The 14,716-nt window shown below is 32.9% G+C and overlaps 1 non-coding gene across 1 annotated transcript; it reads left to right on the top strand.

Annotated features, from left to right (window-relative positions):
- Positions 1 to 13,357: 13,357 nt before the first annotated feature.
- On the top strand, positions 13,358 to 13,427 carry LOC150007237 (small nucleolar RNA Z17). Its single transcript, XR_016512125.1, has one exon. It is a non-coding gene; the product is annotated as a small nucleolar RNA Z17 (small nucleolar RNA).
- Positions 13,428 to 14,716: the final 1,289 nt, after the last annotated feature.

Below are 14,716 nucleotides of genomic sequence, written 5' to 3'. Positions count from 1 at the left end.
TGTCTTATCTACCTTTTGAAAATTGAATCTTGGAAAACTTAATTAATTGGAACTTAACATTGAAAAATTGATTAAATTACTTGGAAATAGTTTTTTTTTTTTTTTTTTTTTTTTACAAGATTTGAAAATATATAACTAGTTGAGAACAATGAGAAATTCAGTTCTTTTCAAGTTTGGCTATTGAGAAACATCAATATACAAAAATCTCAAATAACAAACCAGATGAATAGCAAGTTATTGGTTCCACAAAAAAAAAATTTAGAAAATATATGTATGCAGAAATTCAGTCAATGACACATTTTTAAACATATAACGTGATCGCAGGTACATAAATTTAGTTCATAAGTTGCTATTTAGCAACAGTCACTGAGCCTTGGCTGTAAAAGCAAATTAATGGTCCTATTCAAAGTCAAATGGATATTTGAAACTGGAGTTTGAACTGAAGCTGAGGTACCGCTCCTCCTCAGTTAATTGATTTTTACCCGTTTACTCCAAAGAGGATGACCACTACTGTCTCACTGCCTCAGGGAAGTCTAGAGAAAGGGTTCAGGTGTGTAAGCTCTGAAGCTAGAAAGTCCAATTTTCAAAGTTTATTAGCTATGTGATCTTGTGCAAGTTTATTAAACTGTTTGAGCTTCAGTTTCTCCAGCTATGAAAAAGCAATAATAATAAAACCTGTCTTAAAAGGATATGAGAAAATTAAATTCAAGAAAAGCTTTTCTTACAGTATTTGTCACATAGCAAGTACTCAGTATATAATAGTTGTTATTATTATCATTATTGTTAATATTATTTCTGTTTTCTTCAGTCTTTTAATGTTGCAAGGGCAGAATCATAAGTGCACATCCTCAGAGTCATGCTGAGTTTGTATTTTAGATTCTCTGATGAGTTCAGTGACCTATGAGAAATTTAGCTGGTTTGTCTGTTTCTACCTTTTCTTATATTTCTCATTGGTAAGGATGGATCAATCAGCTAGGTGTTTCATACCTTGGAATATAAGTGTCTCATGATAAGAACGGAGTAGTTTTGCAAATTAGTTTTCAATAGATTGCTATCTCCATTGTAATCAACTGAGTAAACTCTAGGGAAAAGAAAGTTATCAATCATATCTCACATTATTTTATTTTACTAGTTGGAAAGAGTGAGAAAAATGTTCTGGTTTGAAGGTTATTTTTGAGAAGTTGCTGGAAATGCAAACTAGAATTAAAAGAGTGAGACCAGATCTTGGGGAGTGTTTATTTAGGACATTAAGTGGAAAAAATGAAATCAATGAGAGCAAATTTATTTCATCTTTCTAGTCTACTCTTATGGATTATTAGAGGCTTTCAAGATTTTTGAGTTACAAATGATTGTGAGGGCATGTCTTTCCTCTTCAGAAAAGCTTGCTGTTATCAATTATCTATGTCTTTCTTGAAGCATGAAAGAACACATGAGATGTGTTTGCAATACTGAGTTAAACTATGTAGTCAGAGAAATGGCAGTCTTTAAGGGAGATTAGTTTGGGAAGACTGAAAAGGCAAGGCTAAATCAGAGAGACTAAGTGGCTATTACAATAAATCAGGCAGAGTCTTCCCAATATCTTTTCTCTATTTGTTTCTTTAGGGTGTGTATTTTGTGAGGGTCTACCTAGAGGGCTTATAGTTCCCTTGAAGTATCTAAAAGCAACCTGTAGTTCTAAAGGTTAACACTGCAAAGTAGATGTGTCTATCATTCAATATGGGCTTGGCTTTGGTGCATTAACCACACACTCTAAAGTCTAGGGCTTTAAAGCAAGAAATGTTTATCTCTCATTCATGATATATATTTACCACATGCTAAAAGGGGATCCCACCTACATCTTCCACACTCAGGGACTCAGATTGATGGAAGCTGCACCATGCAGAAGGCCCAGGCTGAATAGAGAAGAGAAAGCTGCAAAGTCTTATGCTAGAAAATAAATATTCTTACCTAAAAGTGACAATAGAGCTCAGGACCATTGGCCAGGCTGGTCACAGGACTCTACCAAACACAAGGAGTTAGGAACAAATATGAAGGAGATATGGGTGAGAAATAGAAAAAAGATCTTTATTATTACAGAAAACAATATATCTAACATATAATGCTGATATTTCTGATGAAAAGAGAGATCACTTGTTAGAAAAATCAGTAATGATAACAATGATTAATAACTTTATCAAAAGTTGTCAAATGCCTTGCTATGTGTCATAATTTGATCTTTATAGGACTCCAGTCAGGTATCAGCACAGATGATGTACTAATTATTGAAGTGATATGGAATGCGAGATTCAGAAAAGTTAAGGGGTTGATATTAGTCAAGTGGCTAGTTTAGCAGAAACCAAACTCCTGTATTCAAATACAGTAAAGTAATATTTTATGTTATTGTTTCTCTAATTCACTAAGGAATCTTATTTAAGAAGATTCTGAATCAGTAGATAAATGCACATCATTTTCTGTAACTTTTCAGACACCACATTCTACATTTCCTCTCTGCCAGTCTTCCATGTTTGAAAGTCCCTTTTTTATCTCTGACCAAATTTTTTTAAATTTTATTTTATTCTTGTTTATTCTATTACAGTTGTCCCAATTTTTCCCCTTTGCCATCCTCTTTCCCACCCAATCCTCCACCCCCACAATCTATTCCCACCCCGTTGTTCATTTCCTTGGGTCATTCATACATGTTCTTTGACTACTCCCTTCCCCTTCTTTCCACCCTTCTCCCCATACCTTTTTCCACTGGTTCTGTTTTGTTCATTAGTTTATCTCATTCACTAGATTCATCTTATAATTGTTACTGTATGGCATTTATTTTTCATTGATTGGCTTATTTCACTTAGCAGAGCTATTTACAGTAGCCAAATGTTGGAAATAGCCTAAGTGTCCATCAGTAGATGAACGGATTAAAAACCTGTGATTCTTCTATGCAACCCAGTACTATGCAGCAGAGAGTCTTTTTGAGGCAGAGACAGAAGTGCATGTTAAATTGTACAAATATCCTTGAACTTTATAAAACTTTTAGTAAAACTTTTCAAACTGTACAGACAATAAGCAAAAACAACATTATTTTTGAGACTGTGCATTTGATTCACCTCTGAATTACAATGTCGAGTCAGCTGATGTTCAGGCTGCCTTCTCAGCAGCAAGTCTACACCTGTGGAGGTGAGAGTTAAGGAGAGAAGGTAATGGAGTGCTAAGTACTAATTGTAAATTTTGTTGTGTTCACTACACATTGATAGCTATTAAAATTGGTATTTTGGAAAAATTATATTTACTTTCTTACTTCAGTTTCCACAGAGAAATCACTTTTTGCCACCTGACTACACATTTGACATTTTGAAAGGTAAGTGTAGCTTTCTATCATAAATAACATCTTGAGGTCATTGTGTGCTATTCAATTTAAAGCAGAGGGGTGGAACAAAAAAAAAAATCATTTAGCTTCAAGGACAAAACAAAAGACAATTGACTGAAAGCATATCTGTTGGTCTTCTTAGTCAGAGGGTCTTTGGGAAAAATCTGTCTGAAACTTTGGTGATCAAGTTGCCTGCCAGACTCTGAAGGGACACATTATTCAGGTTGACACACTGCTTGATTGCACCATTAAATCACCATCACAGGCTTCATTTGTTTCATCAAATCAAGCAACAAAAATTTTTGATAGTAAGCTCTTTTTCAAATTTTCTTATATAAGCTTCTCCAAATAAATCTATATTTTGCATTGAGTTAAACTAATCTACTATAAAGTTCTATCCTCAATAACAAGATACTTAGAGTAGTCACCATGTTTCCTTAAGCATGGTCAAATTATTATTTTTAAGCAAGCTGGGGAAACATTGATGATGTTAATCCTCTAAAAAAGTTTCTGATGGACTGCAGGTCATTCAGACATTAACTATATAGATAAAAGAAAGAAGGTAAAAGTTATCATAGACCTTTGGACAAATGACTAATTGTCTATAAAATCTACACAAATTCAGTTATAACAGCACTCATGGTGAATATCATAAGTCACTTTTTGATTTATATTCTATTCTAAATAAAATTACTTAAGATGTGGAACATTTATGACTTAATTAAAAGCATAAATATACAAATATAATTTTTCATTATGTGAAATGCTAGTATATATTAGAGTTCAGATACAATTATTCAGTTATTAGGGATTTACAAATCTGACATCCTAATTCATTCTGAAAAACTAGAATAGGTATTATGGAAATAACATAGATAATATATTGATAATAATATTATGCATTCATGATAGTAATAATCATCTTTCCCCTGAGTTCCTTTATATATTTAAAAAGTTATCAATAACTATAATAAATAGGATGGTATCAATTTATATTGCTACCAGTTGTATATAAAAATGGCCATTTAACTGTATGTTGATGAGCACTATTATCATTATTTAACCTTTTCTAAGAAGAAAATCTCAACGCAGAAAGGTTTGTGTCAGGTTTTTAGAAAATGTGTATTTATTTTGGAATTGCTTGTTCATTTTAATGTCTTCATCTTTTTCTTATTTATTTAGAAAAAGTTTCAGTATTAAGAATCTAACATTTCACCTTATTTACAAAATGTTATTATAATGTCAGGATATATTAGGATTCAAAAATTAGCCAGTAAGACTGTTTTTAGAGCTGTATTAGGTTTGAATGGGCTATATTGGTGTAATCTGTAATAATAATACCTACTTTTGTAGACAAAATAGTAAAGGTTACATAAGTTAATAGATAATACTGGGCCAAATTTTAGAGGCATGTTTTCTAAATATTTAACATACTTATAATTCCAATCTCACGGAAACTCAGAGAATAGAAAATGGGATAAAATTCTCCAAGTACTTCTACGAGCTGGAATAATGATTGAACCTAAATCAGACAAGAACAGAATCAAAATAAAAAGCTGTAGACTAATTTCACTTATAGAGATGCAAAAGTTTTGACCCAGAATAACTTGTAGTCTAAATAAAGTAGGCATAATTCCAGAAATAAAAGGATTAAATGAGACAAAAGAAGAGTAAGAAGAAAAGCTATCTAGTGACATAAATAGATAAGAAAAATAGCATTTGATAGCCAGTAATTATTTATTATAAAAACTTGCTAGTTAAAAAAAACAAAGAATATACTCTCAACATATTGAAAGGTATTAATTCAGTTGAGGACCAGCCACTAAGCATTTATGAAATGTTATAATTAATGATAAAATATTAGAAACATTCTGTTTAAAACATGAAAAGAAATATTAATGTTTGTTATTTTTTATTACATTTAATATTATTCCAAAATGCCCTAGTGAGTATAATAACCCAAGAAAAATGAAGTAAAACTATTATTATGCAAAGGTGATATAATTGTATAGGAATCATAAAAGAAAATTCAAGAAAGCCTTTGGAATTTATTTTATATCAATATATAATAATTAATTGCATTCTTATACAAAAATTATTAAAATGTAATCAAAATATATTATTATTATAACAACAAAAACAAAGAAATAAAAGCTATGAATGAACTTAACAATATATGTGTATTACTGTAATGGAGGTAATTATGAGTTACTAGATATTTACAAAATTGTAAATAAATGAAGATATGGACTATGCCCATTTTGACTCAGTATCATAAAATAATCAGTTTTCCCAAAAATAACATAAAATATTTAATGCAACTTTAATGAAAATGCTAACAGAGTTTTCATAGACACTGGTAAGGTTGATTTTGACATTTATATAGAAGAGTAAAGGACCAAAATCTTTAAAATTAAAAGAACAAAGTGAGGATACCTGTCCTTCTAGATATCAAGATTTACTATAAAACTATAGACATTTTTATATTAACCACATGGATAGACATATTAATCAGTTAATTAAACATAGAATCAAGAAAACTACCTTCATATGTGCTGAATCTTATATATGGCAAAAGTGATATTTAGATCAGAAGAAAAGAATATATTATTCAGTATCTGATCATGGAATGATTGATTATATTTTAAAAATGGATTTATTCATTCAGGAATAACCTAAGAATTACATGAGAAAAACTAAATATACAAAGCAAAATGTTACAAGTTTTAGGAACTGTCTTCATGATGCTGAGATAAAGATTGTTTTTAAAAAGTACTCATTATAAAGGAGAAGATTGATAATTTGATTGCATCAGAATTAAAGAAAATTGTTTTGCAGCTAAAGTCATGACAAAAATTTAAAAAATAATCCACAGATTTAGAGACTGTATTTATCATGCATAAAATTATTATATATAAACAGCTTCTACAAATTAATAAGAAAAGATAACTCAATAGAAAAGCGGGCAAAGGATATGAATAGGTAATTCATAGAAGATAACTGAGTGGCCAAAAAGCACCTCAAAAGATATTCAGCTTTACCAGCAGTCAAGCAGATGTGAATTAAGATCACAATAAAATAATGCTTACCAATCAGATACGAGGGGGAAAAAAAAAGACAAGAGTATCTAGCTTTGGCAAGCACCGTGAGAAATAGGAACTCTTCTTGTTCCCTTGTGGTCAGAGTGCAGTAGAGCTCTTTGAAATGTAAATTAACTATTACTTAAGAAAGCTGATGGTATTCCTCAGGCCCAGCCATATCACTCCCAACTTGTCTCTCACATGAATGCAAGAAGACATTAGTAGGGTTTGCAATAGTAAAATGGTGGTCAACATTACTACTGCTCACCAAATATGGTTCTCTTTTCCTTTGGGGGTTTATGGAAACTGCTCTTCTGAGATGAACCACATGACTTGTTCTGGCCACAAACTTGGAATAGAAATGAGCTTTTGGTGAATGATTCTATTTCTTTCCCCACCCCATGATGCCCATCCTTTTATAGGTGGGAAGCCTTTATCACCTAGATCCCTTAATACTCTGTGCAGCCTAACATCTTGTTAAACTACAGCAACTGCCTGAGCAAGAAATAAAGATTTTTCTAATATTTTGGGACTCTTTCCTATAGCAACATAAACTTTGCCTCTCTTAACTGATATACAGTTTAAATGTCATCAATGGGAGAATTGATAAACAAATTGCAGAACACTAATACAATGAAATACTACAAAGCTATGAAAACTTAATGAACTAGAATCATACATCCAAACATGAACAAATCTCTCCAAAATAATTGTAAGTAATTACAATAGAATACATAGAAGACATCACACATAAAGATTAATAACTTGAAAGATGATATTTTATATTGTTTAGTAATGCTGTACATCTATTAATAAACTATAAAGATATATGGTAATTCAAAAAACTCAGCTTTAAGGTGGTTGATCTCCCAAAGCAACCAGAAATGATCATGTTGAAATACCCAGAGGCTTTTGCCTGTCCTTGTAATGACTTATTTCTTATGCTTGGTGGTAAATTTGTGGTGTTTTTACATATTTTTCTCTACCTTCATAGTTGCTTGAATTACTTAAGCCAATTTTTTAAAAAAGAAGACTTCAAGATTTCTAGATACCTCTGAAGATGTGTTTGGAAATAAAATAAGTTTTCCTTATTTACTTTTTCATTTTCCTGTTCATTCTGCAGATGCACAATCTTTATATTTAGAACGACTTCATAGTTGATAATCTTCAATTTTGTTTCAGTAGCAGCTTGACTAAATATTTTAGCATCAACTATAATAATGACTTCTTAAACTTAAATGAAAAAATAGCCCTCAGTTTATGGGAAAAAAAAAAAACCTCACAAATTTGTGCATGTTACAGGTAACTTCTTTTTATCATACCATTTTTGGAGCTCAATTTGCTTTACTTTCCAAAGCAGCATTAAAGGCTTCCAGTTTTATTTTCTGGAATGAAAACAAGAATTTGCCATTGAAAACATATTTTATATGCCACTTATTAAAAACCATGTAAAAGACAGTATGCCTAATTGCTGGATCTGACATTATTAAAGACTTTTGGGGTGATGAACAAGGCTACATGGAGGTTTTTAGAAGAACTTCTGATACCAGCACAGGGAGGCAAAATATTAGGTAGCACTTTTTACTAAACCAGGCCAACAAAATCAGATATGTAGATATGTTTTCAAGCATTGCCCCACTACCTGTGATATGTTCTTTCTGACCTAAATTTGCTTGTCAAATTTCAACTTTTTAATCAACATTGCAGATGATAAAAGGATACTGTCAAATAGAATTATTCCTTAATGAACTAAAAATTATCAGAATAGATGAAAATCAGGAGTTTCCAACATTGGCAAAGTTAATATTTTGATTGACTTACATGCTGAATAAAAATGTTATAGCTGTCAAATGACCTGTTTCAAAATGAGAAAATATTATCATTGAGCCCGGAGTAAATGCTATTTTAAAAAGACATTGTTACAATTGAATTTGTTTGCTTTAAGCCACAACTAACAACAATATATTTAGGAAACATGGTTTTACCAAGAACTCCAATTGTGCATGACTTTTCTTTGCTTGACTGTGCAGAAATGTAAACATTTAGAATACTTCAAGATTTGGCTCTTTTGTAACAGCAAATTGAGTTTGCTAAAGTCCTATACATTAAAAATGGGTCATTTTTATAAAAAATATCCACACAGTCAAAACACTTTCTAGATCATTTTAAAAGTAAAAGTACTCATGATCTTCATTTTCTTTAACAATCTTTAATATATTCTAAATTTATTTGACTTCATGGAAACAAATATACGTTATGATCATGATATTACAATAGATTTAATTCCTTTCAAAGGGAACTATTTTAGGAGTGAAGTTTGGTTATACAAATTTCTTTTTACATTAGCAGAATCTTTCATTGAATTATTTTGCCCTTATTGGAAAGAATTCAATGAAAGTGTGTGTGTATGTATGTGAGTGTGAGAGAGAGAGAGGAAAGGAGATATGGATATTTTCCTCATGTATATCACATCATTCTTTACTATTATTTTTATCATCATATAAATACTTATTTTATAATATTACAAAATGTTATTTCTAAGTGTGAAAAGTGGTGCATTCTAAAATATGCCTTAAGCATTTGAAGGTCTGGGAGCAAATTTTTACTTTGCTTTAAAATATTCACTTTGATATAATGATATTCATATTTCCCTGCTTCTTGATTCACTCCAAGGAATTTAGGCCTCACATCACTGTATTATTTTTATGGTTGTTTAAATAGAATATGAAATAAACACTTGAAAATATAGCAGTTGAATTTATCATTGACTTTCAAATGTTTATAAGTTTAATCAGAATAGAAGACTAAAATAAAGGTGTTAAAGTCACACTGTATAAGTATTTCCTCATATACATATTTAAAACTTTGCTAATGAAGAAGCAAATATATATGTATGAAGTAGTTCCTTCTTGAATAAAATCTGTGGTTGATACTCTCACATAATAAATTCTCGCAATAGATACTTCATGTCTTCTTTAAGATAGAAAATTTGTTTCTATCTTAAATATTTTATAGTAAAATTTCAAGAACTTAGAACATTCCTTTTTGTTATATGTGAAAAAAATTTAAGGTTCTAACTGTTCCAATAAAGTTTTTAAATTTTATTTCAAATATACCATGGGAAATAGCAGGTGAGAAAATGCAAAACAATGAAAACTTCTAATATGCCATAACAGCAAGTTTTCATCAAGTCCTCTGTACAGGGAATGATGGTTGATAAGTAAAAAACTTAACTTCTGAAGGTTTTCAGTTATTCCACGATTTAAAAGTAAAAAAAGTAATTACAGTTTAACATGAGAAATCACAAATTATTCATTCAGTGTGGTCACACTTCAAATTTTTAGTACATATTTTTAATTTCTGGCGTCTGGTCATGCATGCCTTCCATAGTCATTGACAAGTATAAATAATCCTTTGAAGTAAGGTGGTATTTTGCTATAGGGATAACTTAGTGATATAGCTTCAGAATAACTGAACTCCCTTGAACCAGAAGGTCAAATACTTTACCTTTAATCCTTTAAATTGAGTTTCATGCCATTTATTCAGATTTTGACAAGGTCTTATAGTGCAGGATTCTATATACTTAATGTGAATATTGAATATTTTTGGATGTCTCTGAAGACCACAGAATATTCACGAGTATTGGTTTATGTCCAACAAGACATAATAGAAAATATCGCAATATTAGTAAATTAGTTAATCTGCAGAAATATTTATGCCATATTTAATATACAGATTTTAGTTTGCAAGGCAGATTTTGCACACAAAGTACCATAAGTACTACTTTCAAGTATCTTTTTTTAAGTATATTTTATTGATTATGTTGTTACAGTGGTTCCAATTTTTTCCCCTTTCCTGCCCTCTGCCCAATACCTTCCTTCGCTCCAGCAATCCTACCCTCCTTAGTTCATGTCCATGGGTCATGCATATAAGTTCTTTGGCTTCACCCATTCCTATATTATTCTTAACATACCCCTGTCTGTTTTGTACTAACCAATTATGCTTTTTAGTTCCTGCACCTTTTCCCCATTTCTCCACCACCCCCCTCCCAGGTGATAACCCTCCAAATGATCCCCATACCTGATTCTGTTGCTATTCTGGTTTGCTTAGTTGGATTTTGTTTTTATTTTTTAGATTCAGTTGTTGATAGTCGTGATTTTGTTGTCATTTTAGTGTTCATAGTTTTGATTTTCTTTTTCTTAAGTAAGTCCCTTTGACATTTCATATAATAAAGGCTTGATGATGATGAATTCCTTTAGTTTCACCTTGTCTGGAAAGCACTTTATCTGCCCTTCCATCCCAAATGATAGCTTTGCTGGATAGAGTAATCTTGGTTGTAGGTTGCTTTTCATCACATTGAATACTGCTTTCCAGTCCCTTCCTGCCTGCAAAGTGTCCTTTGAGAAATCAGATGATAGTCCTATAGACACCCCCTTGGAGGCAACTCTCCACCTCTCTCTTACTGCCCCCAGGACTCTCTCTTTATCTTTCATCTTTTGCATCTCAATCATGATGCATCCTGCTGCGGTCCCCTCTGGGTCAGCTCACTTGGGACCTTCCATCTCCTTCGCAAAATTTGGGAAGTTTTCCTCATTGTTTTCAATTCTTGCTTCCTCATTCTGCACTGGTTGACTGTTTTTTTCTTCCTTATGTTCCAAATCATTGATTTGAACCCCGGTTTCCTTTCCTTTACCATTGGTTTTGTGTGGACTTTCCTTCATTTCACTTAGCATAGCCTTACTTCTCTTATGCATTTGCCGAACTCAAGCATATCTGTCAATCCTGTGAGCATCTTTATCACCATTGTTTTGAATTCTGCATCTGTTAGGTTGTCTATCTCCTCATCTGTTAGGTTGGCTGTCTCCTGGTCACTTAGTTCTCCCACTGGAACCTTGATCCGTTCCCCCTTTTGGGCCATACTTCTCTGTCTCCTCATTCTGACAGACTCCTGTGTTTGTTTGCCTCCACATCCCAGATAGAGCTGCCGCTCCTGTTATGTTGTAAAGGGAAGAGCCTTAGGGATTAGTCAATACAGGGTGACCTGTTTCACCACGTTGTGGTGCTGTATGTGGGGCAGGGGTCCGAGAGGGAACAATGCCACCTGCCCAACACTCACCCCTTTTCCAGTCACCTCCCACTTCTGCACTGGACTGATGCCCCTCTAGCTGCTGCCCTGGCTGTCGTTCCCAGAGTGGTGGTTGGGTCTGCAGACTTTCTAGGGCTGTGGGGGCCCTTCAAACAAGCAGACTCTGCTGAGACTGGCAGTTTCTTCCCCTACCCCACCCCCACTGTTCTGTACAGTCAGAAGCAATGAGGCTTGATTTTCCCCGGTGCTGCGATCATGAGCTGCGAGGTTGAGTGAGGAGCTCAGAATGCTCCCCAGGTGTCCCTCCTGACTTTTAAAAATATGTGACTGCACTTTCTGCTGGCCTGCCACTGCTGCTGCTGCTGCTGCTGCCGCCACCACACCACATTCTCTCTGCCCAGCTCTGCCTCTCCTACCTGTCTGGATGAGTATTTCTTCTTTATATCTTTGTTTGCTGGACTTCCATGTAGTTTGATTTTCTGGAACTTCTGGTTGTTTCCAGTTTTGAGTTAGTTGTCCTATTTTCAAGTATCTTGGATAAAGTGTGAGGGGAAGCATAATAAATTTTTACTGACCTGTTGCCTTATGCCAAACTAAATCCTGGACAGTGAGTGTAAAACAGTGGGCTTAGCATTGGAAATCTCTGCCTTCATAATGCTGAAATATACAGAATGTTAAAAGAATTGAAATATGATAGATAGGTGGTAGTTATACAACTGGATGGTTACTTTACACACTTAAAGTGTATAAAACAATGTAAATGAATTTACATTGATGGATTATTGAGACCTGGTTGCTTTTGCCCAAACATTATAAGACATTACTTTTTAAAGTCCATAAAATTACTGATTTATTAATTTTAATAATTGAAATAGATTCTATTTTTCTGAAAATACTAATTCAAACTTTTGAGTCTGTGATGTTAGACTAAAAAAGAAAAAAAGATATGACATTAATTAGTAAAGTTTTTATTTTGGCCTGTTTCCACAAGGGGGCGCTACACCCATTTAATGTAAAAAAGCCTTTTCTAAGTTGTAGATGTGTCTGACAAATATTTGTCTCCTATAATTTATTCGCAAGTCTAAAAGTTAAACTTTTGAGTAAAAATGAAATTTTTATTCAACAACTACATTCCATACTATTATACTAACAAGAATAATTAATTATTCTCTAAACATTAAAAAAAAAAGTTTGCTTAATTGAAGTTATTAAAGTAATTGCCTTTTTCACAAAGATGGCGCCCAGGGCAAAGAAAGAAGCTTTTGTCCCTCCCAAAGCCCAAGCCAAAGCAAACGATGCTTTGAAGGAAAAGAAGGCAGTGCTGAAAGGCATCCACAGTCACATACACACACACACAGACACACACATACAAAGGAAGGAAGGAAGAAGAAGAAGAAAGAAGGAGAGGAAGAAGAGGAGGAAGGAAGGAAGAAGGAAGGAGGAAAGAAGAAGGAAGGAAGAAGAAAAAAGATGCACAGGTCACCCTCCTTTCCTTGGCTAGAGACACTGCAGCTCCAAGGTAGCCTAAATATTTTGTGAAGAGCGCCCCCAGGAGAAACAAGCTTGACCACTAGGCCATCATCCAGTTCTCCCTGACTACTGAGTCAGTCACAAAGAAGACAGAAGACAACAAACACTTGTGTTCGTTGTGGATGTCAAGGCCAACAAGCACCAGATTAAACAGGCTGTGAAGAAGCTCTATGACATTGACATGGCCAAGATCAACACACTGATCAGGCCTGATGGAGAGAAGAGGGCATATGTTCAACTGGCTCCTGACTATGTTGGATGCTGCTGACAAAATAAGCTTCCTTTGCCATGAAACTCCTTAACACCTGCACCCTGGATGCAAATGATGTGTCTATTAGAGACCAAAGCCTGCGTTTTTCTGCACCCCTGACTGACTGACTGCACCCCTCTCCCTAATAGGCCCTATCCTGTGCCCACATTTTGCTTTTCAACCATGACATTGCAGCTTAATCTTTACATTTCAACTTCTAGTGATAAAGCTTCTTTTTGTTTTTCAGATTGAAATAATCTAAAATGAGTCCAGCTGGCTAATTATAAATATAAAAATTTATATGTAAAAAATTAAAGTAATTGTTACAGGAAAAATTTAAGTACTAATTCAAATGGACAAAAATAATTAAGGAGTTGTATTGAAGTAGATTATATAAGAAAAATAAGCTATGTTTTTTTTTTTTTTTCCTGGTCTATTCATGAGGCCCTAGATTCCTCTAGCTTGAATAGTATGTTAAAATCCTGATACTTTTTATGGCAAATCATTTGTATAATTACAAAAATTAAGTACTTTTTCACCATAGAGACATATAATGTTAGTGTCTATAACTGCTAGAATTAAAAATGTTCCCTGTGTTTAAAAGTTGGTTTTCAGCTTGCACTTGGTTTTCTATTTTTATATCTGTAAGAAAAAAAGTGTTCAATTATGTCTTTTTGGAACAACCTAACTGAACATTAGTTTATTTATTAGTATTAATAGAGGTTGTTATTTCTGTAATTTTAATACAAGATTATTACAGTTTACTACAAAAGTAACACAACTAGCTCAAATATTCAGAGTCCAAAGTGCTAATAATTACATTGCTTGAAAGATTTATCTTAAGATAATAAGCAGAAAAACAGAAATCTAATGCAGAGATCAAGAGAAATTATCCCTCACAGTGTTGATCTCTTAAACACTTAAAAGCTTCTATCTCTTTTAAAGGACAAATGGGTTATAGAGTCCTCTGTAAACCAACAGGTTGATAACCATTTTGTTTTCTTAATCTTTGAAATGAGACTGTAATTGTAGGTATGGGATCAACATGGCCTTGTAAGTTTTAAAATTTAATCAATGGAACAAAGACCTATTGATACCCCCAAAATTCTACTATATATAATTTGAACCTTAAACTGCCAGTCAAACCCTGTTCTTCTGTTCTTGTTCCATATAAAACTATTGGCTTTTCTTTTAATAGGTGTAAGAAAAAGCCACTTGTTAATTCAAACAAGCAGTTGTAATTGATTTTGAGGGGGTGTAATAAATGTATTTTATGAACAAGAAGAAGCTAAGAGAAAAAAGATGGAATATGGCAATAAGTTACTGTAAGTGTAGTTTAGTGATTTTAGAGTGTATTTTCTATTTATTTAAATGTTCCATATTTTTGAAGGTCCACTGTGTAACAAATTGTATACTATGCACTG

Source organism: Furipterus horrens, unplaced genomic scaffold, assembly GCF_987537825.1.
Source record: "Furipterus horrens unplaced genomic scaffold, mFurHor1.1.pri manual_scaffold_6, whole genome shotgun sequence".
NCBI classification, from domain to species: domain Eukaryota; kingdom Metazoa; phylum Chordata; class Mammalia; order Chiroptera; family Furipteridae; genus Furipterus; species Furipterus horrens.
Note: the sequence above shows the minus strand (reverse complement) of the source record. Positions and strands in the feature narration are given on the sequence as shown.